This window comes from Giraffa tippelskirchi, chromosome 1 (assembly GCF_054371585.1).
Source record: "Giraffa tippelskirchi isolate mGirTip1 chromosome 1, T2T-mGirTip1v1.2.pri, whole genome shotgun sequence".
Lineage (NCBI taxonomy): Eukaryota > Metazoa > Chordata > Mammalia > Artiodactyla > Giraffidae > Giraffa > Giraffa tippelskirchi.
Genome location: NC_137275.1, coordinates 161007856 through 161032951, shown reverse-complemented (window position 1 = coordinate 161032951; position 25096 = coordinate 161007856). Strand labels below are relative to the sequence as shown.

The following is a 25096-nucleotide window of genomic DNA, read 5'->3' as shown; positions in this document are numbered from 1 at the left end:
GAAAAGGTTTCTAAAGACAGGGTGAGGGAGAGGATTGCAGGGTGCAAATCAGCCCATGGACATTCTTCTGATTGGTTAGTGGTGAGGTAACTGGCAGTCAACATCATCAGATTTAGACATGATCTGTTCTGCAGATACTGAAATCCCCACCAGGTGGAAGAAGTTAACCATATGCTGTCCACAAGCCTGCAGACCCCAGGCTGTCTGGAACCAGAAGGTTGACGACGCTGACTCCCAGTTACCTCACCGCCAACCGATCAGAAAAATGTCCATGGGCCATTGTGCACCCTGCAACCCTCTCCCTCATGGATCAGCATACTATATGGGCTTTCCCAGGTGCTCAGTGGTAAAGAATCCGCCTGCCAATGCAGAAGCTGCAGGAGGTGCGGATTCGATCTCTGGGTCAGGAAGATCCCCTGGAGGAGGAAATGGCAACCCACTCCAGTATTTTGGCTGTGAGAATCCCATGGACAGAGGAATCTGGTGGGCTACAGTCCACGGGGTCGCAAAGAGTCAGACATGACTGAGGGACTGAACACGCCTGCAGGATATTATCTACAGCCCTTGAAGAGGAATTAGAAATCCTTGACTTTGTTTAATGGCTAAACTATTATTATTTTGTTTTGTTTGACTGTTTTCCTTTGTTTCTGCATTTTCTCACTTTGATTAAATTATTCTTTGGAACACAGGGAAGGCCTGGGAGACTAAGGTTTTTCTATAAACAAGAGGTAGGCAGAGGACATTGGAAGGGGGGAGGGGTTCCTGTCCTGGGAAGGCCCCGCAGGGTACTGCTTGGTGACAGTTGTGCCTCTCACTGTACATGACTCTCTAGATTGAATTCTTAACATCTTATGAATCTAAAACCACAGTATGTAATAAACTGACAAAAAAAATTGGAACCCATTTGAAATGTAGTTTAATGAATATTTGTGTGCCTTCATATATCAGACATTATATTAGAAGCTGGGGTACAAAGGCAAAATAAAAATTCAAGCATTCAAGAAGGTCATGCTGCAGAGTGCAATTATTCACATAGCAAAGAATAAAGACACAAGCATGGCTAAGACACTTGAAAACACAGAGGAGATGAGGCAAGGCTTTAGGCTTCAGCAAGGGGGGTGACCTGAGCTGAGTACTGAGAGGCAAGCAGACTTCATCAGGCGTGAATAGGGGAAAGTCATGTACATAGAGGAATTGATATGAACACAGGTAGGGAGCAAGAAAAAACATGACTGTGTTCTGAAAGCACCATGTGACTGGACGTATGATTTGAGCATGAAAGGAATGACTTGAAATAAAAGTTGCTAAGTGGGGCCAAAACTCAGCTGCAAAAGGCAATGTCTGTGTCAATTTCTATCAAAATTAATGGAAGCAAGATCTCACAGATTTCAAGCAGGGGAGTGCAGTCACAGGGTATGTTTCATAGAGTTCACTTAGGTGGCAGCAAAAGAGGAATGACGGCAGAGAAGATAGTTAAGGGCACCGAAAGGAAGAAAGAGATGGGGTAGTAGGCTTCAGGAAGAACAGTATTGAAGAAAGTTGTTTTTTTTTTTTTAAAGATGGAGGCGATTTTAATGTTGTAGGTTGCAGGTCAGTTGCCATTGGAGATGGAGAGATTGTCAAGACAGGAGAGAGCAGAGATAATTGATGCCACAAGCTTTTTACCCAATCTTGCCTTAAGTGAGTTACTTGTAAGTAACTGTGTCATATCAGTTCTTTTGAAAAAGAACATACAAAATATTTAATGCCATTGTATATAGTACAAGAATATGTTGAAAGAAGAGCCGAATAGAGAAATGTCTTCATCTTAGGGTAGATGGAATGACATGGACTAAAATAGTCTATCCTGAAAATGTAAAATGATGAATTAAACAAGATCATATCAAAGGAGAGTCAAGTTACCAGTCAATCAAGTGATGTGAAGGGCAGTGACATGAGAGGAACTGCAGTGGAGAAAGGAGAGACCATGAACATCAGACAGATGGCACTCAGAAATCAACGACATTCAGAGGAGAAGATCAACACGCACAGGAGATGCCGGTATTTATTGAAGGGAGAGCAATGACTTGGGGGGTCTGAACCAACACACAAATCCTGCTTCTACCCTATCTCCCCATTCCCCTCACCTAAGGTGAACTCTGTGACAGATATACCAGCGGCAGCTCTCAGAACAAGAGGCCAGAAGCGTCTGGAGCCTTTGGAAATCGTTTTGCAGCATCTCTGGGTCTCTCGGGTCACCCCTTGGTAAACTGGCTGTCCACCTTTTTACCCCAGCTGAGCCTCACAAGGTAATAAAAAGTGCTGTCCACAGATCACCTGACCCTGAGATCCTCAGATCCATAGTGCCTCCTTTCTCTCCGTCCCTCCTGCCTCCTACACAGTGACTCAACACAGTGCTATGCTGCATGGGTCAAGGAGTGTTTACCTCTCCCAAGTGACAGATGAGGCTGTGATGGGTCCAGCTGTCCTTACACCTATCAGACTCTCCCATAAAGTGTACTCAGAGCCTGGCTCAGTGCGTCTCCAGTTTTAAGGTACCCAAGACTCACCTAGGAGTCTTGCTGCAAAGGCAGATTCTGATTCAGCAGGTGTGCAGTGAGGAGCCGAGATTTCAGATTGCTAATGAGGCCCCAGGTGTGGCCCATGAACCACACTTTACATAGTGGCCTAGGCACAGTTCCTCAGACTCCTCCGGCTGCTCTCAGGCCGCCTGCTTGGAGATGCGGTAAGGTATCCTCTTTGCCTCACTACCAGCCCGGTGTCTCCGTAGTCAGTCAGTTCAGTCACTCAGTTGTGTCCAACTCTTTGTGACCCCATGGACTGCAGCACGCCAGGCTTCTCAGTCCATCACCAACTCCCAGAGTTTACTCAAACTCATGTCCGTTGAGTTGGTGATGCCATCCAACCATCTCATCCTCTGTCGTCCCCTTCTCCTCCTGTCCTCAAACTTTCCCAGCATCAAGGTCTTTTCCAATGAGTCAGTTCTTCACATCAGGTGGCCAAAGTATTGGAGCTTCAGCTTCAGCATCAGTCCTTCCAATGAATATTCAGGACTGATTTCCTTGCAGTCCAAGGGAATCTCAAGAGTCTTCTTCTCTAACACCACAGTTCAAAAGCATCAATTCTTCAGCCCTCAGATTTCTTTATAGTCCAACTCTCACATCCATACATGACTACTGGAAAAATCACAGCTTTGACTAGACGGACCTTTGCTGGCAAAGTAATGGCTCTGCTTTTTAATATGCTGTCTAGGTTGGTCACAGCTTTTCTTCCAAGGAGGTCTCCACAGAGCTGTCCTTTATTCTGTTTGGTGCCATGGTGGGCCCGGCCTACGTTTTTGTGACCACCAACGAAGAGGCCTGGACTTGAAGAAATCTGTGAGTACAATTTATTCTCCTTTCTTAACAGCCCAGAAAAGACAGGACTGGTGCTCGTGGGATTCACCCACTTAGCAGAGTAGAATAGATGAACCCACAGAGAAATCAGATTTCCAAATGACTTTTGCTTATGACCTGATTTTCGTCTTTGCAAAGAGCTCGGGAAATGAGTTGCTTTCCCCATCTAGGCCCTTACCTCCTTGCTGAACTTGGTTTAGGGAAAAAAAAAAAAAACTTGAGGATTTGGGCAAGGTACACTTGAATAGCAAGAGGGATTATGGCAAAGGTTTTCTAGAATGTTTATATTTAGATTCTGCACAAGGGAAGTTCTTTTTGTCACCCAAATGTGTCACTTTAATTTGATAAACAGCGAGGGTGGAGAGACTGGCATTGAGAAAGCTTAAAACACTGTGTGTTGCTTCACTTAGTTCTGTTACAGTGGATTCTTAAGGAAGTTTTATTTTCAGTTCTGTTGGTGTTAATTTTGTTCAGTTCAACAAACATGCATTGAGTGTCTGTTGATGTGATCAGACACTGTGCTGGGTGCTGAGCACACTGAGGTGAGTGAGGAGGAGCTGCTGACCTTGGGGAGCTCTCAGTACTCTGGGGGACACCAGCAGAGAGGGGAGATCTCTGCGGCATTGTGGTGCAAGGAGGTAAGGGAACGGTGTGTGGAGCGCAGGTGAGATCTTTTAACCAGCCTGGAGGTGGAAGAGATGGAGCAGGGAGGCTGCTTTGAATAGATGACACCTGGCCTGAATCTAGATGCTTGAGTAGGAATTCAACAGATGAAGACATTTTAGAATTATGAGTTGTTAAATACTATTTCCATGACTACTTCTGGTTCTTATCTTTTAGGCACACAATACAGTAGCGTGTCCTTATCCTCTTGAATTTAAGTGTGGCCAATGGACAGTTGTGCTTGAGCCAGTGAGATGTGAGGGAAAGTGATGTGTGTCTCTGCTAGGTAGAAGCTTTAGCTGCCAGCAGTGATTGACCATTTTCCCGTCTCCCTACTGCAGAAGCTGTGGAAACAATGTTAAGATAAAGCTGTCATCAGTCTAGACTCTTGAGTGATGACAATGAGCAGAAACATGTTGTTTAAAGCCATGAAATTTCAGAGTGGATGATATGGCAGCAAAAGATTTGTCTGTTGTGGAACTTCCCTAGTGGTCCAGTGGTTAAGACTTTGCCTTCCAGTTCAGAGGGTGTGGGTTTGATCCCTGGTGGGTGGGCTAAGATCCCACATATCTCACAGCCAAAAACCCAAAACATAAAACAGAAGCAACATTGTAACAAATTCAATAAAGACTTTAAAAATGGTCAACATAAACAAAGGTCTGAAAAAGGAAAAAAAGGTTGGCCTGTCTTGAGTAATGCAAAAGGGCACCCTGGAAAGGGGATTTTACTTGCAAAGGCTCAGAGATATGCAGTGTCTTTGGTATGAAAAGTGCTCATGGTTAATAATACCCGAATATGTAATACAGCCCAAGGTAAGTGGGGATTGCAGTGGTGTTTAACTTGTCTTGGGTCTCGTAATAATAAAGACTCATGTGATTGAAGTAAACTGTTGGCCAGATGAGCTCTTGAGTTTCTTTCTAACTGAAGACTTTGATTTTACACAGTTGAATGCAGTTCATGGTTTTCTCCAGGAACCACTTTCCCCAAATTCTTAGGCATGGTTGAATATCCTCTTCTGGAAAGCTTCGGCATTTTTAAAAACTCATAGTACTAAACATTGTGCAGAGTTTGTGTTATCTTCACTAGAAAAAGTTCCTTGATGGCAGAAGACATTTCTGTTTTCCCAAGATCCTGTACAGTGCATAGGAGTGTAATAAGTGTTGAATAAATGAAAATGCAAAGCTTCTTTGTGGGCGTATCTTAGGCACCTCTTGAGACTGTTTGGTCTCAGCTATCTCCCAGTCCATAGGCTACATAACTCCACCTAAGCCATTGCTATGGCCAGTTGACTCCCTGTGAGACCATTTGGCTCTGCTCCCTGCAGACAACCAACCACAGAGCCTTTTGCTCTTCCTGCCACTTCCAGAGGCACAAGTACATGCTGTAGTTTCCCAAATACCTGCTGAAAAGGCAAAGCCAACCCTAATAAATCTTTGGGCAAATGTTTACCAGTGGTAGATGGGAAGGAGCCAGCAGATCAATTCTTTCCCTCCCTACCATGGGCTATAGCAAATAGCCCGTATGGAGGTGTCCCACGTGGCTGAGCACGTAAACCCGCTGGCTGACAACTCACGGTGAACCAGTGTCCAGGTGGTAACACATTATACCTTTCACTGCTTTCTATCCTCTGTGCCTAACTCTGTTTTTTCTTATTCTCACTGTCCTGGGCTCGGAAAACATATTAGCACATCATCTTTGGCGTAGGTTGAAACTGGTGACCGTGGGATCTGAGAAATGTGGGATGGATCCAGGAGAATGAGCACACATTGTGGGGATCTTTAAGGTTCATATTAGTGTGAATCAAAAAAAATCAGCCGTGGGTAAAGCTGTCAACTTAGCTGGCGCCATCCTTAGGGAGACCACTCAGACACCTTGTGACAGGCAGACTTATTTTGGGTTCCTTCCTCTCAGAGAAAAACCATGACTGACTTAGTGGAACTGACATCTGCTGCAAATGTGGATTTGTGCATTATATCCTGTATATCATTGCCTCAGACTATACATAGTTTATTGCAGATCAGCCCTCTTTCCTTACTCATCCAGCTGGAGATGCAGGGTTTCTCTTAGAGTTGTGGCCGCCATCACTATTTCACCTGGGGAGAAATGAAGAGGAAAAGGAAAAAAAAATTCCAAGAATCACCTTCATACTGTTTTTACAACAAGAACTTTAAATTTATTTTTTATTTTTAAATTTATTTTCAACCAAAGGATAATTGCTTTACAGTGTTGTGTTGGTTTCTGCCATGTAGCAACATGAATCAGCCATAAGTATACAGGTGCCCCCTCCCTCTGAACCTCCCTCCCATCCCACCCTTCTAGGTTGTCACAGAGCACTGCATTGAGCTCCCTTTGGTATACAGCAACTGTCCATTAGCTATCTGTTTTACATATGGTAATATATATGTTTCAATGCTACTCTCTCAATTCCTCCCATTCTCTCCGTCCTCTGCTGTGTCCGCAAGTCTGTTCTCTATGTCTGCATCTCTATTCCTGCCCTGCAAATAGGCTCATGAGTAGCATTTTTTTCTAGACTCCATATATATGGATTAATATATGATCTTTGTATTTCTCTTTTTGACTGACTTCACTCTGTATAAAGGCTCTAAGTTCATCTACCTCACTAGAACTGACTCAGATGCATTCCTTTTTCACGGCTCATATTCCATTGTGTGTGTGTGTGTGTGTGTGTGTGTGTGTGTGTGTGTGTGTGTGTGTGTATAGTGGCTGTATCAATTTACATTCCCACCAACAGTGCAAGAGAGTTCCCTTTTTTCCAACCCCTCTCCAGCATTTATTGTTTGTAGACTTTTTGGTGATGGCCATTCTGACCAGTGTGAGGTGACACCTCATTGTGGTTCTGATTTGCATTTCTCTAACAATGATAGATGTTGAGCATCTTTTCGTGTGTTTGTTGGCCATCTGTATGTCTTCTTTGGAGAAATGTCTGCTTAGGCCATCCACCCATTTTTTGATTGGGTTGTTTGTTTTTCTGGGATTGAGCTTCAAGGGCTTCTTGTAAATTTTGGAGATTAATTCTTTGTCAGTTGTTCCATTTGCAATTATTGTCTCCCATTCTGAGGGTTGTCTTTTCATTGTTTATAGACTCCTTTGCTGTGCAAAAGCTTTTAAGTTTAATTACTTACATTTGTTTATTTTTTGTTTTTATTTCCATTACTCTAGGAAGTGGGTCAAAGAGGATATTGCTGTGATTTATGTCAAAGAGTGTTCTGCCTATGTTTCCCTCTAAGAGTTGTATAGTTTCTGTCCCTACATTTAGGTCTTTAACCCATTCTGAGTTTATTTTTGTGTCTGGTGTTAGGAAGTGTTCTAATTTCATTCTTTTATATGTAGCTATCCAGTTTTCCCAGCACCACTTATTGAAGAGGCTGTCTTTCTCTATTGTATATTCTTGCCTCCTTTGTCAAAGATAAGGTGCCCATAGGTGGGTGGGTTTATCTCTGGGCTTTCTATCTTGTTCCACTGATCTGTATTTCTGTTTTTGTGCCGTTACTGTACTGTCTTGATGACTGTAGTTTTGCAGTATAGTTTGAAGTCAGGAAGGTTGATTCCTTCAGTTCCATTCTTCTTGCTCAAGATTACTTTGGCTATTCAGGGTTTTTTGTGTTTCCATACAAATTGTGAAATTTTTTTGTTCTAATTCTGTGAAAAATGTCATTGGTAATTTGATAGGGATTGCAGTGAATCTGTAGATTGCTTTGGGGAAGATAGTCATTTTCACAATTTTGATTCTTCCAATCCAATCAAGAACATGATATAGCTCTCCATCTGTTTGTGTGGGACTTTTTTTTTTTTTCCTAGTCCCTCTCTTAAGAGAGAGAGGTTTTATCTCAGGATCTTCAGATGTTCATGCTACTGTGGCAACTGTGTGACTGTCATTGGGACAGGCTGGTAGAGAAGCAAGAGGGGAAACAGTAAGGATTTCTGCCACACTCGACAGCTTTTAATGAGCCCCTATTGTCAGTCCTTTGGCCAGAAAGATAGATTTTATGAGTTTTGTTGTTCAGTTTCCCTGTTTGGCTTGCCTTTGGGTCAGAGCTAGAAGATACAGGGAGAAAAAACAAAAACATAGAACCAGGAAATTCACTGTTGCCACATCAGTTGTTCAAGTTTTCAGTTTTTCTGCAAATCGCCCACCTGCTTCTGTTGACTATTCAGAGTCCTTAAGAGTTTACTACTTTTATTTTGTCTAAAATTTTACCTCTAATAAGTCACAGCAAGATCTGTTTTTCTATCTTGGCCAAGTCCAGAAGGATTTATTGAAAAGATCAGATTGTATCTGTACCCCTCCACCAGCAGCTTTTCTTCTATTTTTCTTGCCAGATCAACTTGAGGATCCTTTACTTTTTGGTGGAGAGATCACACAGTTTAAGGAAGAACGCATAGGAAGTTTGCAAAATGGAGCAAGGACTAGAATAGCTAAAATAGTCTTATTTTGATCAACCTGGAAACTTGAAGTTGCCCTGAGCTTTCTAAAATAATGGGTGTTTAAATGAAAAATCAGTTAGGATATAAAACAGAAGTCTGCAATGAAAATGTTACTGACACAACCTGTTGAAGAACTAACACACTGCTGTTGGGATGGGGAGGTTTGGGAAGGGGGAGCTCGAGAAGTACAGGCCATGGATAGGGCCTGGTGAATGTGAAGATTGCAGTACCCTGAACCTGTGGCATGGGCAGTTTTGAACTTTGAAAACACCCCATCGCTGAGTGATCATTTTTAAAAGCCTGTAAAGTAGAGTCCCTCCTCTCAATCACCAGCATCTCTAAGGACTTATTATAGAAAATCAAGGCCGGCAAGGAGTTGGGTTCTTCCGTGTCCAATTGCCAATGCTCTGTTTGTGTCATGGTCTTGGACACTCCTAGCCTCAGCCTTCTGTTTCACTAATGGCTTCCGTGCAAGGGGGAATTAAGCATTGGGGTGAGAAAGACAAAGAGAAGGCCGTGTAGTCAGTAGATCTGGGACGTGGCTGTTTATCGTTTGGGGAGACTTGGCTCAGCCACTTACTTCCTAAGGCTCCACAGCACTGTCTGTAAAGTGGGAATGATAATGTCCCCATTAAAGAGCTGTGGGAGTAAATGAGGTTGTGCAAAACTGTTCCTCACGCCTGACTCCTCTCCCCTTCCAGGCTCCAGATGAGATTTGGATTATAGATCACATTATCTACAGTATTACATCTATCTATCATCATCTGTAGAGATTTTTATCTTCAAATGGTAAACTTTACCTACAAAGCACTGCATAGTATATACCTACAAGAGCTCCCTAATGGGGCAATTAAAAATGATTCAAAATCCACATGTATCATTTACATATAACTGCTGTTAGAAAAATGTTGAAGCTTACTACAGTGGAAGAATCCAAGGCATTTCCTGTCTCTATTTTATATAAATTGTTGGTATAGTAATCTTTCTTCTTAGAAAAACTTGAAATTAGTAGAACTGGAATTACTGATATTTTGACTCCCTACTCTAAAGTACTGGGTTACCTTGTTCAACTTTTAAAGCATAATAATCTCTTCTTGGAAAAACTTGACATTAGTAGGGCTAGAATTACTGATATTTTATTTTCCTACTCTTAAAGGACTGGGTTACTTTGTTATTCAACTTTTAGAGCAAAATCATTGTGACTTTTAATCATTTTCTTCAGACCACACAAAGAGACCAGCATTATGCTTTGCACTTATCAGGTACTTAATAAATATTGGTTAAAGTAATTAATGACCAGTATCTCTTGAATTTTTGGCTGCTTCTTATATCAAATTGAGAGGATTCATTCAACTCAAATATTAACATCAAGAAGAAAACAGAAGAGGCTGAAAAGCATGAGTTTATTAATTCTCTGTACACTCTAAATTTTGGTCACTTGGAAATCAAAAGTTCTCAGCATAATTACTCATTTGCATCCAGATTGAGTCCCTGAGCTTCTTCAACTGTGCATGTAGTCCCACCCACTTCCAGCCAAGCAGTTTCACCAGGTCTGCAGTTTGCAATTACTATGGAAGTTCAGTGTAACACATTATTGACCAGGGGATTTTTGCAGAAACTGCCTGTGGCTGGCAATTTGTTATGTAAGTGAATATTGAAACATTTCTGGTCAGTGATGTTCGGGTAACAAAAGATGTATTAATGTGTCTCTGGTCAATAACTTGGTCCGAAGGGTGGAAAACCTCCAAAACAAGTAATTTACCACTATTTCCAGTCTTTAGCTTTTTTTCTTCATGGTGACATTCTGTCAAGAAAGATGACTTGGGAAGTTTGAGTAGACAAGGAACATTGGCTGGCAATGAGGCCTGTCGTGACGTGGGCTACAGGGGGATTGGAGGAGAAAGGGAAGGAGGGTATGAATATTCCCTGAGTGCCTGCACCAGCAGCTTTAGGTAATTTGTCTCATGGCCTTCTCTCCACAACAACCTGTGAGGGAATAATAAGTGGTCTTTCTCCAGGCCTTACTCTGGGCCCAGACTTCTACAGTCATTACCACAGTGAAACCTCAGAACAGCCCATGCTGAGCTATAACATGCGTGTCAGAAGTAAAGCTTGGAGGGTTGAATATCCACAGCTGCTCAGAAGTGGAATCAGAATTTAGAGGCACTTAATCTAACTTCCAAATTTGAACTTTGAAGTTCCCTTCTTCTCAAAATAAAAAATACCCTTTTCGTGTTTAAATAATGAATGCCTATGGCAAAAATATCAACGTGGAAATACTCTCAAATATTTAATTCTTAGAAAAACAAAAACTCTTTCAAAAGAGAAGCACTGTTGTTGATCTGTCGACTCTTTCTGGAGGCTTTTCATGCATATATGGATGGCTTTCTGCCTTTGTACAGTCATGATAGCATGGACACACTATACCGTAAGTTGCTTTTTATTTTTTAACTTAACAATATCGTAGCTGCTGCTGCTGCTAAGTCGCTTCAGTCGTGTCCGACTCTGTGTGACCCCATAGATGGCAGCCCACCAGGCTCCGCCATCCATGGGATTTTCCAAGCAAGAGTACTGGAGTGAGTTGCCATTTCCTTCTCCAGTGCATGAAAGTGAAAAGTGAAAGTGAAGTCGCTCAGTCGTGTCCAACTCTTAGCGACCCCATGGACTGCAGCCTACCAGGCTCCTCCATCCATGGGATTTTCCAGGCAAGAGTACTGGAGTGGGGTGCCATTGCCTTCTCCAACAATATCGTAGAGTTCTTTACAAATCCGAGCATGAAGAGTTTTCTTTTTAAATAGTTGCATCATGTTCTACTTCATTAATTTATAAAAGCAAATTTCAGAATTTTAACTTTTTTTAAAGAATTTTTGTTTTGTATTGAGGTGTAGCTAGTTAACAGTGTTGTGATAGTTTCAGGTTAACAGCAGAGGGACTCAGCCATACGTACACATGTATCCGTTCTCCCCCAAACTCCCCTCCCATCCAGGCTGCCACATAACATTGAACAGAGTTCCCTGTGCTATACAATAGGTCTTTGGTGATATCCATGTTAAATATGGCAGTGTGTACATGTCCATCCCAAATTCCCCAACTATCCCTTCCCCCCCATCCTTACTCCCTGGCTAATATAAGTTTGATCTCTAAGTCTGTAAGTCTCTTACTGTAAGTGAGTTCATTTGTATCCTTTCTTCTTAGAGTCTACATACAAGGGATGTCAAATGATCTTTCTCCTTCTCTGTCTGAATTACTTCACTCCATAACTTGATTAAAGTTCTGAGGTGGTTCTCAATTTTGTGCTCTTGCAGACAATGGTGAAATCAACCACCCTCTCCTGAGCCACGTGTCTTTCCCAGTGAGTGTTAGTGTGTCTGTAGGATGTATTACTGCATCAGAGGTAAAGGGGAGCATTTGTAATTCTGATAGGCACTGACCAATTGTCCTCTCACCCTCAGAGGTTAACATGCCTCTTTCCCCATTGCTTTGGCAATAGTTTTCATCACACTCTTGGGATTCTGTCAGTCTCATAGGTGAAAACTAAGTCAGAGTAGTTTGAATTATTTCTCTTTTGTATAAATAAAGTTGACTATCTCTTCATGTTTGAGATGAGAGGTGTGTAGTCCCTTTTCCATGCATTACTTATTCATACTCTCTATCCATTTTTCTATTGGGCATTTTTTGTATGTTAGGGAGAGAGCACTCTCTGATATGAACTGCAAATAGCTTTTCTTAGTTTCTCTCCTGTTGTGGTCTTTTATAGTGTTTCTCCCCATAGAAAACTTTCTATTTTAGGTCAAGTTTACCAGTCTTTTCTTTTATCACTTCTAAATTTGAGTCCTAATTAGAGCATCATCATCACTCCAAGGTTATAACTCCCCCATGTTTTTGTTTAGAACTTTGATAGTTTCAATGCATTTAAGCCTTTAATCCATTTGGCAACAATCCCACTGTGTCTATTGAAACCTGCATCCAGCTTTATATGTTTCTAGGTAGTTTTCCAATTATCCCACTGTCATTTATCGAACCAGTTTGTGACTGATTTGAGATGTCTTTATCATATGATTTCAAGTCTCTCTATAGATAGGTGTATGTGTGTGTATACTTTGGACTTCCTATTCCCTTCCATCAATCTATTAACATATTATTACCATACTGTTCTAATAAGAGAAGGTTTTTTTTTTAAGAGAAGGTTTTAAAACATGTTTTAATATCTCGTATGACTATTTCCACCTCCCTTGCTGTAGTCCATTGGTTTTTTTTTTTCAGAGTTTTCCTGGTTATTGCAATTTATGTTTTCATGTGAGCTTTAGAATCTTCCGCCCTACCCAGTAACCTTTGGGGTGTTTTAATTGGGATGTATTAAACTTATAAATTAGGTTACAGAAATTTCACACCTGTGTCATGGTGTGTGTTTCCATTAAAAAAAAAATCTTCTTGGTTCTTCAGGAGTATTGTAAATGTTATCTTAGGGGCCCTACATATTCTCATTAATTCCTGTTTTGGTTGCCATATTCATGTAGTCTTTTCTTAGATTTTATCATCCATGTGGTTGTGTATGTGAAAGCTGACATTTCTATTTTTACATCCCTAATATCTTTTTGAATTCTCTTATTGGTTATGGTAACTTTTCAGTTGGTTTCATATGGTCATAGCACCTGCAAATAATTTTTCATGTTCCTTTTCAACTTTTAGAATTATTTCTTTTTCTTACCCAGTTGTATTTCTTATACTTGTAGCACAACATCAAGTTCTATTTTTGACTTTAATGGGACTATTTCTAGTGTTTCCCATTAGGCATAACACTTCCTTTGGGGTTACAACAGAAGTATTTTATCTTGTAACAGTCTAATTTATCTAACACTATTTCCTTGCCATTTCTAAAAATTAAGAATGGATATTTAATTTTGTCTGTAATATTTTACATACCTTTTCCCCTTGCTTATATAATCTCAAGGAGTCTTGTCATTGACTTATAAAACTGGGGTTGTTATATATCTGTGTATATATTATATGTATACACATCTGTATCTTGTATTTTCATTGTATAGCATTTTGTAGAATTCACCAGTTACCTCACGTAGATCCAGCTCAGGGTTCCAATGGCTGCATAATCCATTGTTTGGATTTAGCCCATTAATTCAGCCATTTCTGTGTAGTAGGCATTCATCTTTCCTTTTGTCCCCCTACTATAAACGAATCATCCTTATATGTATAGTCTTAAGTGATTGGTTCTTTTACTTCTAAGGACAATATCCTCAGGGTTGAGAGTGCTGAGTCAAAGGTTGTATATAATTTCAATAGCCACTTCGCTATACTATTCAAGATCTTACAGCCAGAGCTGGGATTCGGTGAGAGCTCTGACTCCAAAGCTCACTAAACCAAACTACTGCCCAGATGAGAGCCATAAAAAAAAAGCAAGTCATAAGAAATGAGTGTGTTCATAGTCACTAGTGAATGCTGTGCTTCATCTAGTGGACAGAATGTAAACATCAGGATAGTCACTCAAGGGAATCTTTATCCTGCAAGCATGAGACTGTAATTAGGCAGTCTTTGGTTTCTGTGAACTTGGATGAGTAGTTTTGTCTCTTTTTTCTCTTCTGGTATATGGGAGTAATAGTACCTACCTTACACATTGGGTGATGCTGGGCCCACGGAGGGGTGGGGGCAGGGAGGGAATGGGAAGTTAGTGTTTAATGGGGACAGAGGTTCAGTTTAGGAAAGTGAAAAATTCTGGAGATAGATGATGGTGAAAGTTGCACAACAATGTGAATGTACTTAGTGCCATTGAACTGTACAGTTAAATATGGTTAACATAACATGTTTTATATTATGTGACTTTTACCCCAATAAAAAATTGAAAAAGACATTGTATTGATTACCTATTGCTGGTTACAACAGATTGCCACAAACTGACTGAAAGCAACACAAATGTACTCTCCTATGGTTTTAGAGGTCAGAAGTCCAAAATCAGTCTTACTAGGGGAAAGTGGGGTAGCAAGGCTCATTGTTTGCGGAGGCTCTAATGGAGAGGGTGTCCTGGTTTTTTCCACCTTCTGGAAGCTGCCTGCCTTCCTTGGCTCATGACCCCTGCCTCCACAGTGCATCTCTGCAGTCTTTGGTTCCATTGTCACCTCACCTTTTCCCTCCTTGACCCCCCTCCTCCCTCTTCTTAGGACCCTTATTCCGTTCGGTCTACCTGGATAACCCAGGACAACCTCCCCACCTCAGGGCTCATCTTCTTAATCCCATCTGTAGAGTCCCTTTCTCTGGGGAAGGTGACTTGGGTCACGGGTTCTGAGGTTGGGATGTGGGCATCTTTGGAGGGATGCATTGCTCTACCTGCCACAGACATATACGTAACCCGTGCCAACAACATCCACCATCTGCTCTTTGGAGGCTTGTCCTAACACTAAACAACACCAGGTTCTTCATTTGCCTTCTCTCTTTGTCCCTAAAGAACTCCATGTTTGCTTGGCTAAATCCTTCTCTCTTGCCCAAAGAGAAAAGATACGATCCCTTTTGTTGCCCTCTTCTGTAAGAGGGGCTTCACTGGTGGCTCAGATGGTAAAGAATTTGCCTGCAATGCAGGAGACCCAGGTTCAATCCCTGGGTCAGGAAGATCCCCTGGAGGAGGGCATGGGAACTCACTCCAGTATTCTTGCCTAGAGAATCCCCATGGACAGAGGAGCCTGGCAGGCTATATTCCATGGGGTCACAAAGAGTTGGACAGCACGGGGTGACTTTAACTTACCGTAAGAGAAAGAGTCTGGGGAGGACATGGTCATCCTCCTTAGCCCCTAATGCCAGAAGGGCTGCATTTAAGTCCTGAGTAACAGAAATATTTTCAACTCCCTAAAATAGAAAGATTAAGGAGAAAGGGAAAAGGGAGAAAAAAAATAAAGATTTTAAAATCATAAAAATAACATGGGTTTCAAGAGGGTTTCTAGAAAAAAAAAAAAAAACAAGGCATAAATTCATTGATTCTCAGGTATTTTCTGTAATGCAATAAAACAACTGTATGTGTCTCCTAAATGCACTTATCTGTGGGTTAGAAACTTGCAGTCAGGGCAGGGAGGGTTTGTGCACCCAGAGAAACTCTGCTGACTTTAAGGGTTACCCTGAGGCAGAGATTAGAGTTAGCACTCTTGTTCTTGCCTTCACCCCAAGAAAGGTGGCTTCTCTGTTTCTCCCCATGCCTTGGAGTGTGTTTGAGTAGGTTGAGATCAGTCAGAGGCTCAGTGAGATTTTGGGAGAGAGATGACAGAGTGGAGGAGGAAAAGAAATGTAAGAGAAAATAAATCTCTTAGCCCTTGCCCTCCTGCACATGTTGAAAACATCTTACTTAGAACTCTTTATCTTGAGGAAGAAACTAAATATAGTTTCCAAAAACCATAATCTTTTCCAAATGATGTTCATTCTATGACCTCCCCCAAATGAGTTTCCATGCATTCACTATCAGAATAAAGAAACTTCCTTTCCTTTCTCCCTTCTCAGTGTGAATTTTCCACATTTTTCTTGGTCCTGTTTCCCATGGCCCTTTTACCCTGTAAAAGGGTGTGTACCTGTGCATATGTGTAAGAAATGAAGAAAAATTAATAAACTGGCAAGAGGATTAGAGGGCAAGTTGTGAAAGGAGGGTGAAGAGCTAAATTTATATAACCTAGAAAAAGAAGGCTCTGGAGGAACATGATAAAGTTATACTTCACAGAAGCAATATAAATGAAGGGAGGGAATTATTCAGAGTCTCTGAAGATGACAGGACAGAAGGGCTGGCCCCAAGCCAAGGCTGGAAAGCTGGAAAGGGAGTCATGATGGATGATCAAGACAGGAGACCCGAGGGAGCTCGTGATGTAGGGACCACTGCTCGAAGCCCACCTCCCCTCCCCCACCCTGCTTCCAGCTCACATCTGATGGACATGAGGATCCAGCAGTTTCACGTGTTCAGTTGAGTGGGGTCACATATGGGGCTTTCCCACCCACAGCTCCCTCCTGGACTGGGAAGGAGTCTGGCCCTTCCCAGATAGGGACGGTGGGGTCAGAGAGAGGGATTTTGTCTTCAGTGTGGACCTCTGAAAGTAACTTTTAAAAGCCTGACTCCCTTCCCTGAACACAGAAATAATTGCCAGTGTAACACTCCAGTGACTTGCGTTCATTTTTATATTCTATCTTGCTGCGTTTAATTTTTGATCAATTGCAGCTATTTTAATGCTTGTGAAGTTTTCTGTCTAGCCAAGAAAGGAGGACAACTCTTTTTACTCTGAGCTTGATAGCATGGATGTCTGCTGGCTGATTAAAGGGACCCCGTGCTGCCAATACCTATGGAACACAGAGTGGTGAATGGAAGGCAGGGGTCGAGGCTCCATGTCTTACTCGGCCACCGTGTTAGTTCTTTGGAGCTGCTTTGATATCGTGGTTTGTATCAAGATAAATATTGACCTTCAACTCCATTTCTGGCATGGAACTCCTGAAACATTTGCAATTTCTTAAAGGAGGAAAGCCATAAAAGTGTTTTTGTTATGTTACTGAGATGACTTTTTTTTTTAATAAATTTATTTATTTTAGTTGGGGGCTAATTACTTTACAATATTGTAGTGGTTTTTGCCATACATTGACATGAATCAGCCATGGGTTTTCATGTGTTCCCCATCCTGAACCCCTCTCCCACCTCCCTCTCCATCCCATCCCTCTGGGTCATCCCATTGCCCCGGCCCTGAGCATTTGTCTCATGCATCGAACCTGGAATGGTGTTCTGTTTCACATATGATAATATACATGTTTCAATGCTATTCTCTCAGAACGTGCCACTCTCACCTTCTGCCTCAGAGTCCATAAGACTGTTTTATGCATCTGTGTCTCTTGTTCTGTCTCACATATAGGGTTATCGTTACCATCTTTCAAATTCCATATATATGCATTAGTATACTGTATTGGTGTTTTTCTTTCTGGCTTACTTCACTCTGTATAATGGGCTCCAGTTTCATCCATCTCAATAGAACTGATTCAAATGTATTCTTTTTAATGGCTGAGTAATATTCCATTGTGTATATGTACCACAGCTTCCTTATCCATTCGTCTGCTGATGGACATCTAGGTGGCTTCCATGCCCTGGCTATTGTAAACAGTGCTGCAATGAACATTGGGGTACACGTGTCTTTCAATTCTGGTTTCCTCGGTGTGTATGCCCAGCAGTGGGATTGCTGGGTCGAATGGCAGTTCTATTCCCAGTTTTTTAAGGAATCTCCACACTGTTCTCCATAGTGGCTGTACTAGTTTGCATTCCCACCAACAGTGTAAGAGGGTTCCCTTTTCTCCACACCCTCTCCAGCATTTATTGCTTGTAGACTTTTGGATAGCAGCCATTCTGACTGGTGTGAAATGGTACCTCACTGTGGTTTTGATTTGCATTTCTCTAATAATGAGTGATGTTGAGCATCTTTTCATGTGTTTGTTAGCCATCTGTATATCTTCTTTGGAGAAATGTCTGTTTAGTTCTTTGGCCCATTTTTTGAGATGACTTTTGGACCCCACTTTAGGATGGCAGCTGGTTGCCAGGAGACCCAGTATTGTAACAAGAGGGTTAGAACTTTTCAGTTCCACCCCTGACTTCCAGAGAAGGACTCGAGGTTGAATCAGTTGCCAATGGCCAATGATTTAATCAGTTATGACTATGTAATGATGCCCTGCAAAAGCCCCAAAAGGACAGGGTTCAGAAGCTTCCAGTTTGGTGAACACATGTAGTATTGGTGGAGCAGTGAGCTTGGAGAGAGCATGGACACTAAGCTCTTTCTCCATACCTTGCCCTCTGCATGTCTTCCATCTGTTTGCTCCTCCTACATCATTTTATAGTAAACAAGTGATCTAGTAAGTAAATGTGTTTCTCTGAGCTCTGTGAGCTTCTCTAGCAAGCTAATAAGACTCAAGGAGAAAGTTGTGGGAACCTCTGATTTATAGCCAGTCATTCAGAAGCACTCTTGCCTGGAAAATCCTATGGACAGAGGAGCCTGGTAGGCTGCAGTCCATGGGTTCGCTAAGGGTCGGACACGACTGAGCGACTTCACTTTCACTTTTCACTTTCATGCATTGGAGAAGGAAATGGCAACCCGCTCCAGTGTTCTTGCCTGGAGAATCCCAGGGACGGGGTAGCCTGGTGGGCTGCCATTTGTGGGGTCGCACAGAGTTGGACACGACTGAAGTGACTTAGCAGCAGCATTCAGAAGCACAGGTGATTGTGATTGGCATCGAAGTGGTGGGGGGAAGGGCAGTCTTACAAGACTGAGCCTGAGTCTGTGGAATCTGATGCTATCTATGGATAATAGTGTCAGAATGGAGTTGAATTGTAGGACACCCAGTTGTTGTCCTGGAGAATTACTTGCTTGGTGAGGGAAAAGCCCTCCTCAGAGATTTGCTTGTTAACATGGAGAACCCCACCCCAACTCCTCCATTGAAATTGGTACCAGAACACTTTCGGCTGTGTAACGAATAGCTTAATGGCTTAAAGCAACAACTTGAATCTGGGTGTGACTTAGCTGTGTCTTCTGCTTCGGGCTTTCTCCACAGCCACAATCCTGGGTTAGCCCAGGATCTCTAGAAGACAGTCATAAGGTTGGGTCTGGCCACATCATCTCAAGACTTGAGTGAGGTTGGGATCAGCTTCCAAGCTCATTGAGTAGTTGTGGGCTGGATCCAATTCCTCACCAGCTGTTGGCTTGAGGACTACAGTTCTTTGCTCAATATTGGCCAGACACCACCCTCAGTTCCTTGTTACATAGGCCTCTCCAACATGGGAACTTGGTTCACTAAAGTGAACAAGCCAAGAGGGCAAGAAAAAGAGAGGGTACTAGCAAGACAGAATGCGAGCAAGACACAGTCAGTCTCATATAACCTATCCTGGGAAGTGACTTCCTTCCATTTTCCCTGTATTGTGTTTGTTAGAAGCAAACCACTAGATTTCCAGCCCCCACACAATTGGTACATATTATACAGGAAGTGGATAGCAAGAAGTAGGACCATTGGGAGCCTTTTGGAAGTCTGACTGACAATCTTCTCCAAATAAGTGGCCTTGGGTCTTGGTTTAATATGATAACACAACATTTTACAGGTGGTTGAACTAAATCAGGGCAGTAAATTCAGCTGCCTGCCAGAGTCTAGTAGATTATATTAATCTGTGAAATGGGTCACATGTGAGATGATGAGCACTGAATATGAGAACTCCTGATGGTTAGACTTGCTCTGCTAGGCTTATGGTATTCAAGATCAAATCACATAAAAAGATTAAGTACTGAGTTTGAGCAAACTCCAGGAGATAGTGAAGCATAGGGAAGCCTGGTGTGCTGCAGACCATGGGGTCACAAAGAGTCACACATGACTTAGTGACTGAACAACAATTAATCAAAAAGACCCCTCAGTCCAGACCTCTCAGACCTGTATCTGCAGGTCTGACACAATTGCAGGTAGCATGTTGTTCTAAATGGTTGGCACATAGTAGGGATGCTATTTTTTGCCTTCTATATTCTCCTCGTCAGAGTATCTGGCAGAAGCAAATGGTATAGGCTCTCATGTAGGTCATAATTTCCAGCTCTTGTGTGGAACTGAGCAGCAATAATGACCCTAAAGAGGAAGGTTTCATCAAAACACAGAGTGGTCCTTGATCTAAAAAAAAAAAAGTGAACATTATGTACCAAAGGGAAGGTAAGCTGGCTACCTGGTTCTCCTCGTCCACATCCAGCCCTAGTCATAGAGTCTCACCAAACTAACTGGCAGGGGTATTATCTAAAATAAGGCTGAGTCAAGGCAGTACTTTAGGATGATGGGATGTTTGATAAATTATCATGGCTTCAGCAAATACTGAGTACCTGCTCTGCCCGGAGCTGCATTGGCTCTGAGGATGCCAAGATTCATAAGACCCACTTCTTCAAGTTCTCCTGGTCTATGGAGGACACACTGACAGTACAGTGTGGCTTGTGTCACAGAGAAGGGCAGATGGGAGGGGATACCTAGGTCTGTGTAGGGTAGGTAGTGATGGCTTCAGAGTGGACGGTGATGTGCCTCTCTCCAAGAGGCATAATCCTTAGCTCCCATTTTTGCTTTTGATGTCAAAATGTTCTATAGTAGGATTATCTCATCAATCCTTCTAACACTCTAGGATTGCAGGAAGACACAGGTATTATTCTGCCTGATAGAGAGCTGAGGTGGGATCCGACCATATAAACTGAAAGTTCCCCCAAATCCCACTCCAATGCCTAACAAGATCCCAAGGTGGAAGTATAATCCAGTCTCTGGAAGGAGTTGGTTTGCTTAGCCCAGCTGTTCTTGAGTGAGAAGCTGGTTTGAAATCACAGTTCTCATGGCATTTACACACTGCTGCTTTGGGTTTAACTATCACTGAAGTGGCTAGTAATAATAAAAAGCAACTATAACAGCACTGTACATTTTTATATGGTATTTTTAAAAATTTCTTATTTGATAGCAGCAAAGAGGTCTGAGTTTAGAAAAAGGATGCATTATATTCTTTCATCAAGCCTTAAATGATCCAAATTCAAAGTTCTTACAGGGATCCTCTAAATATTAACTGAAGCTCTAAATACAGGATAAAGTGCTTGTATAGAACGTATGATTACTCTATTTTAGATCTAAGAGTCACTTTCTCTTCTTGTCATATTCTATTTGAAAAATGTTAAAAAAAAAAAAAAAAAAGCAGTGTTTCCTCCCTTTCTCCTGCCCTAAGCTCTTCCTAGCCCAGGTGTTATTTGTAAAGCTACAGCTCTGTCATTAGATACCTGGCTATTTCCCCCCAAAAGTGCATATTAAAGTTATACAGGAAGTTGCTTCGATTCTCTGTCTCATTTTGTGTCTATCAGTGAATCCAAAGTGCTGCTTTTCTGTGGTCAGAGGGAAGGGAAAAAGTTCTGTGTATTTATCCATCTGGGAGCTGTATACTCGTCACTCTGTCAGCCCTGAAAGGCAGTTCAGACAGCATCCATTTAGATTGGAGACCAATTAAATAATTATCAAAAGCATCAGGAAGAGAGCAAGGATAAGACTCAGAGGAGCACATGGAATCTGACAGGAAAACATAATTGCTGTTTTGAATTTTTCCCTCTCTCACCATAGACTAAACCAGGAGCTTCCATTGACCTCTGCATATCAAACAGGGCTTTGGGCAGTTACATTTGAATTCACCAACCTCCCTGAGCACAAAGGAGTTTCCTGGGGTTTTTCAGGCTTAGGAGGAGATGCATTTTCCCCCCCAGGACTTGCAGAAATGAGCCCTTGGTTCAGGCCTGTGTGAGTCTGTATTCTGGCTGCCTACATATGAGGAGTTTGTGCCTTTGAGCTCTGCCTAGCATGCACACGGTCTAGCCTGATGTGGCTGTCACCTCCAGGATGCTCAGGGAGAATGGTAGATTTCATCCTTGTTTTCTGTAGGTTTGTTTCTTTGCTTTGATTCCTTTTCATTCTGTTTCTGCCTTGATCGAAGAAGCAAACCCAGGAAAATCTGAGTCAGTACCTTCTGAAAATGAACTAAAGCCAGCCTCCTCCATCCTGTGCACCTGGCCGGGGATCCTCATGGGGCTGCTCTCGAGGGCTGGGCATCATCCTGCGACCTCCCCATTATTGAGAGAGAAGGAAGGCCGTGTGCAGTCATCCTGCTACAGACAAGCCCTGTACCTTCACTCTTGCTAGAGAAACAAATGGTCAGCAGTCGGCCTATTCAGAGGGGGTTTGGAACTCATCATCTGTCTCCGAAAACTGGAAATCTCTGAGGTGGCCCAGCACAAAAGGATGCAAATGACAACCGGTCAACAGCAGATGCCGAATAATGGAGTAGGAACAAATAGCATTCATGAGCCTTGTGTCCTGGTGTCTCCCACAAACGGTGCCTCATTCTTCCCAAGTCATTTTCAGTTTCAACCATTCCTATTTTTTCATGTCCGAGAGAGGCATGCAAGGGGCATCTGGACTCATTTCCACTTGAGGTTTGCTGCCCTTGGATTGAAGTGGGCCTCTTCTATTTCTTTACAGAATAGTGACATGTGTCTACAAACCTTTGTAACAGCCAACCCTCCTGCCCCGTGTTGCAGAGATGTCTGTATTTTCATGCTGAGTGGGAGGGATGGCATTGATGGAAAGTTTGCAGGAAAACTTGGAATCCTAAACAAAGAAAGTGTGGGCTTGCCAGTGTTGTCATTGACCTTGAGTTTAAAAGCAAAATACTAGATCTATGATTTTTATTAATTTGAGATCATTCTCTGATGTCAGAAACCAAGGGGAAAGTATATACAAATACATACCCACACCTCTCGCCTCTCTATATCTGAGGGGGAGGCATGGGTTCCAGCCAGGATGTCCAGCCTCCTCTGAAACACAAGAGGAGAAAAGTTAAACGTGGCCATTTCAATGAAACCGCAGATACAATATCACTGAACTTGTCCAACTCCATCAATACAGGGATAGGTTTTCTCTCACATGTAATCATAACAAATATTTAATGAGGTCTGATTTCCAAGAACTCATCTAAGAGCTTTACAGTGTTATCTTACCTGACCCTCTTATTACTGTGAGATATGTGCTTTAATTATCCTATTTCTCACATGAGAAAATTAAGTGCAAGGAGCTTGAATAAGTTGTTCAAGGACACAGAGATAAGCAGGGAGAGCTGGCATAGGACCCCAGTGAAAGTTGCTCCAAACCTAGGTCACAACCAGGGGACCTTATCAGCTAGAACTTGACAGAGGCATGTATTGATATTAACAGAAAACAGTAACCATGAGCCATTACACACATAGGTTTATTTTCTGATTCCTTCTAGTAATAATAATCTGGAAGTAGCCAATCCAAGGTTGGTATAACTTATTGCTGTCATTTGATCGCTAAGTCATGTCTGACTCTTTGCTACCCCATGAACTGCAGCACACCAGGCTTCCCTGTTTTTCACTATCGCCAGGAGTTTGCTCAGACTCATATTCATTGATTTGGTGATGCCATCCAACCATCTCATCCTCTGTCATCCCCTTCTCCTCCTGCCCTCAATCTTTCCTAACATCAGAGTCTTTTCCAATGAGCCTTCTCTTCTCATCAGATGGACAAAGTATTAAGAGTTTCAGCTTCAGCATCAATCCTTCCAGTGAATATTCAGGGTTGATTTCCTTGCTGTCCAGAGGACTCTCAAGAGTCTTCTCCATCACCGCAATTTGAAAGCATCAGTTCTTCAGCACCCAGCCTTCTTTATGGTCCAACTCTCACACCTGTACATGACTACTGGAAAAACCATAGCTTTGACTATACGGATCTTTGTTGGCAAAGTACTATCTCTGCTTGTTAATATGCTGTCCAGGTTTGCCATAGCTTTCCTTCCTAGGAGCAAGTGTCTTTTAATTTCATGGCTGCAGTCACCATCCACAGTGATTCTGGAGCCAAAGAAAATGATATTTGTCACTGTTTCCACTCTTTCCCCTTCTATTTGCCATGAAGTGATGGGACTGGATGCCATGATCTTTGTTTTTTGAATGTTGAATTTTAAGCCAGCTTTTTCACATTTCTCTTTCACCCTCAAGAGGCCCTTTAGTTCCTCTTTGCTTTCTGCTGTTAGAGTGGTATCATCTACATATCTGAGGTTGTTGATATTTCTCCTGGCCATCTTGATTCCAGCTTGTGAGTCATCCAGCCTGGCATTTCGCATGATGGACTCTGCATATAAGTTAAATAAGCAGAGCAACAATGTACAGTTTTGTCATACTCTTTTTCCAGTTTTGAACCAGTCTGTGGTTCCGTGTCCAGTTCTAACTGTTGCTTCTTGACCTGCACACAAGTTTCTCAGGAGACATGTAAGGTGGTCTGGTATTCCTGTCTCTTGAAGAATTTTCCACAGTTTGTCATGATGCACACAGTCAAAGGCTTTAGCGTAGTCAATGAAGCAGAAGTAGACATTTTTCTGGAATTCCCTTGCTTTCTCTGTGATCCAACAAATGTTGGCAATTTGATCTCTGCTTCCTCTGCCTTTTCTAAATCCAACTTGCACACCTGGAAATTTTTGGTTCATGTACTGCTAAAGCCTCACTTGAAGGATTTTGAGCATTACCTTGCTAGCATGTGAAATGAGTGCAATTGTGCAGTAGTTTGAACATTCTTTGGAATTGCCTTTCTTTGAGATTGGAATGAAAACTGACCTTTTCCTTCTTTTTTTAAAATAAATTTATTTATTTTTAATTGAAGTGTAATTGCTTTACAGTATTGTGTTGGTTTCTGCCAAATATTAACATGAATCAACCATAGATACACATATGTCCCCCCCACCTTGGACCGCCCTCCCACCTCCTAACTTCCTGGATGGTGACCCAGAAATCTAAGAAGGAACCAGATCCCCAAAGACAGGGAGTAGTTATATCTATCAATGGTTGCCTGAGGAGGGTTTACAAATAGCTGAGGAAAGAAGAGAAACAAAAGGCAAGGGAGAAAGGGAAAGATATACACAACTGAAAGCAGAGTTCCAGAGAATAGCAAGGAGAGATAAGAAAGCCCAATAAAATGGGAAGGACTAAAGATCTTGTCAAGAAAACTGTACATATCAAGGGAACATTTCATGCAAGGAGGGCATG

The 25096-nt window shown here is 42.1% G+C and overlaps 1 long non-coding RNA gene across 1 annotated transcript; it reads right to left on the bottom strand.

Moving 5' to 3' along the window:
- Positions 1 to 1542: 1542 nt before the first annotated feature.
- Positions 1543 to 18027, bottom strand: LOC145510693 (uncharacterized). Its single transcript, XR_014057219.1, has 3 exons — positions 17313 to 18027; positions 15253 to 15353; positions 1543 to 6151 (listed from the first exon to the last, which is right to left on the bottom strand). It is a non-coding gene; the product is annotated as an uncharacterized LOC145510693 (long non-coding RNA).
- Between the last annotated feature and the right edge of the window lie 7069 nt (positions 18028 to 25096).